The sequence below is a fragment of the Alligator sinensis genome, unplaced genomic scaffold, assembly GCF_000455745.1.
Source record: "Alligator sinensis unplaced genomic scaffold, ASM45574v1 scaffold1194_1, whole genome shotgun sequence".
Classification (NCBI taxonomy): domain Eukaryota; kingdom Metazoa; phylum Chordata; order Crocodylia; family Alligatoridae; genus Alligator; species Alligator sinensis.
In genome coordinates this window covers 25,195-28,989 of record NW_005843070.1, presented here as the reverse complement: position 1 = coordinate 28,989, position 3,795 = coordinate 25,195, and positions in this window count along the sequence as shown.

Here is a 3,795-nt window from a genome sequence, read left to right as displayed (position 1 = left end):
AAGCTTATGCTTCTGCTCTCCTCTACAGCTATTTCAGCCTGGTTGCAAACACTGATTATGGAGGTCAGTGAGACCTGGATGCAAGTTCTCAAAATGCCAATAATGATTTATTATTAAAAGCATATTTATCTATTTGCAAGAGATCCTCTCATCTCAAGTGTCAGTGGCTTTGTCTGCATGAGACACTGACTGTGCAGTAGCCTGGGACTACTGCACAGTAGCATTGTGTGGCAGAAACCATGATGTGACACTATTGCGCAGTAGCCTTGGGCTACTGCGCAGTCAGCATCACAAAACAAGACATTTGTTGGCACTACTGCACAATAATGCAGGTTACGGTGTAGTCATTTAGTACTTGTTTATGTAAGTTTATGCGAACAAATGCCTAGGCTACACACAAAAGAAGCAGTGATTGAGATAAGAATGGATAAACTAAGAAAGAGCTATAATAATAATACACGTATAATATGCACATACTTTGCATCCCTTCCTTGTCTTTGCTGGTGGTCAGATTTCAGTTGCAAACTTTAGTCCAAGGCTCATGCCAAGTTATAACATTTTATTAGGTTGGAGATTTGTCCCAAGTTCTTGTGGCCCAAGAACCACAAGCCTGGTTAAGGAACACCAGTTTTTGTAGGCAGTGGTTAGATTCTCACCCAGTCATTTTTAACTTCCCAACTCAAATGGCCAGGTACCCACCTACAGCTGGGCCAGCAAGGGGCAGTCTTTGAAATGTGACTAGAATGAGACTCAAACTCTTACCTCTGGAGCCATAGCAACAGGCCTTAACTACAGTATTATAGCAATATAATATCCCATTAGTGACGCTAACTTCAACATAACAAACTGGCAGGAAAAAACAGCTGCCTAAACATCAACTAATGTATCACACTCTTGGTTGGCATACATCATTCATATTTCTCCATGAAGCAAATAAGTTTTGACTTACCCCAGCCCAGTATGGAAAGTGAGTGTCAGGCATCCCACCTGCTTCCAACTGAGATTTTTATAAATATCTTTTGATTTGGGGGAGGGTCAAATATTTATGTTGGTGGGGTTTTTTTGGTTATCCTTTGATTTTTACATTTGCTATGCCCCAGAAATAGTGGTGCCAGTGAGGCAATCTGTGCTGCTGATTCTCCCAAATTTGTGGACTAATGAATCATAGAAAAGTTGGGCTGGAATGGACCTCAGGTATAGCAGGCTTAGCAGGGTCTGCTGAAGCTCTGAAGCTCTCTGGTGGTCAGACTCGCTTGCTGCACTCTCTGGCCTGCCTCACCTCCTATCTCTTGCCTGCCATTCCTTTAATGTTACCACTGAGACATTGGGTAGGCTGCCTCTAGCGGCCAAAAAGAGCTTCTTTGGTGCTCCGACCCTCTTAGCTCCATCCCAGTCCTGAGGTTCTCCACCCCAAACTCAGTCCTCAGGGGTTCTTCATCCCCAAACTCAGTTCTGTGTCTCTATGCTTTTCTAGTGGTGCTTCTCCCTTAAGACAGTCTCTGCTTTATCAATTCCAAAAGGTGGTTTTGCAGACCTACACATGGCCGCTGGCCCTGACTGTGCCTTAGGGGCTATAATCATGGCCTTTAGTTGCCGCCATAGCCACACATCCATCACAGGTATTAACTGGTCACAGCTTGGAGTGGGACCCCCTAATCCCAAACCAAAACTTGGCCCTTTGGAACTCAAAGCCCATGTGAGGGCTTCAGCCCCCCAGCGGGTGAAACCCCACTGTGCCCCTGCACCCCGAAGCCTCCCAACTGCCACGGACCACCCCCACCAATGCCCAGCAGCAGCCAGACGTAAACGGGGCCCTGTGGTGGGAGGGACTAGCCCAGCCCAGCTGTGGGGAGGTGGCTAAGCTGGAGCCAAGGAGAGTCTTGTTCTGCCCTGGCCCCTGCTTGGCCCAGCCCCCCAGGGAGAGAGTAGGAGAGGAGAGGGAATACTCACCAACCCCTCTACTGAGGCATGGTCCCAGCAGATCCTAGGCAGGGCCCCCCCTTGCCCAGGAGTAATTTGGACCAGCAGCAGGTCCACTGCACATGCGTACAGTTTAAAAGGGCCCTCCAACAGAAAAAAAACCCCTCAGTTTGGCCCCGGGAGTGGTGTGAGACAAGTGGGTGAAAGCCCGCTGTGCCCTCAGCCCTGAATCCCCCCAGGGACCCCCAACTGCTGTGGAATGTCCCCACCAACCCCCCCAGCAGAAGCTAGAGGTAAGTGGGGCCCCGTGGTGGGAGGGACTAGCTCAACCCAGCTGTGGGGAGGTGGCTAAGCCAGAGCTGAGGAGGGTCTTGCTCCACTCCGGCCCCTCTTTTGCCCATCCCATAGAGAGCCACGCAGCTGGAGCTGCATGAACAGGCTGCACAAACAGGCACATTTGTCTGCCCAGCACATGAGTTAGCGCGGAGTTTGCACAGGAAAGCAAGCGGGAGGGACTGAGGCCCTGCCACTGCACTCCCCTAGGGAAGCCAGTCCTAGCCATAGCTGGCCCCACCAACAGCATGACATGGATGGGCACACGCCACACTCCTCGGGTCCCCTCGGGGCCTGTGGCCTCCCCCTCTGGTGCCTCAGAGGCCTCTACCCAGACGGAGACCATGGTTCCAGGCTCCATGCAGATGGAGCCCCTAGCTCTTGGCTGTGGGGGCTGCCTGTCACTTTTTCAGGCTCTGGGGTCTGGGAGCATGGCCACCTCCCCTTGTGAGGTCTGCTCCCTTTTGGGGTCTCTGGTGTGCCAGCTGGAGGTGCTCCAGGCTGCAGTCCAGAGACTGTGTGCCATGAGGGATGGTGAGCAGGAGATAGACTCCTACTTCCAGGCCCTTCAGCCCCTGGAGGCTGAGGGTCGACCTAGGTCACCTCCCAGGGCAAGGGAGGACTACGGGACCTCCCCTTCTGTCCAGCCACGGGGTTGGACCAAAGTAGTCAAGGGCCCCAAGACCTGCTGCACCAGGGTCCCCACCCTGCTGGAGTTTTGCCACAGGTACGAACCTCTTGCAGCCCCAGCAGAGCCTGCCAAGCTGCCAGCTCCCACAGGCAACACAGGCTTAACTGCAGCTACCGCCCCTGCTCTCCCCAAGACAAAATGCAAAGTCCTTGTCGTGGGAGACTCCATCCTGAGGGGGAGTGAAGGGGCAATCTGCCGCCCTGATCCCTTAGTCCGGGAAGTCTGCTGCTTCCTGAGAGCCAAAAATCCAAGACATTGTGGAGAAGATTCCTGGGCTCCTCTGGCCCACTGACCACTACCCTACGCTCCTTATCCATGTGGGCACCAATGATATAGCTCGGAGCAATCCCAGCAGGGTCATGAAGCACTACAGGAATTTGGGAGCGGGGCTTAAGGGGTTGGGGGCGCAGGTGGTGTTCTCTTTGATCCTCCCAGTCTCGGGCTACGGGCTGTGGCAGATCGAGGTAGTGAACCAAAGACTGAGGTGCTGGTGTCATCAGGAAGGCTTCAGCTTCCATGACCACAGTTTGCTCTTTGGAGAGAGAGGCAGTAAGCTGCTGGCAAGGGACAGCATCCACCTCTCTCTGCTGGGGAGGAGGCTCTTCTCAGTCAGACTGGCTGACCTGCTCCACCGGGCTTTAAACTAAGCCCATCGGGGGATGAGGGCACTACTGCTACGGCTGGACCGCTGAGCAACCCTTGCAAAGTCAGCAGGCCAAGGCACTCTAGGGAGCCCACCCCTCTCTCAGCCCTGGCACGCTCTGCAGGCAAGGCAGGGACCCCCCACAAAGGGACACTTGCCTGCCTATACATGAATGCCAGGAGTTTGGGGAATAAAACAAGAGGAACTT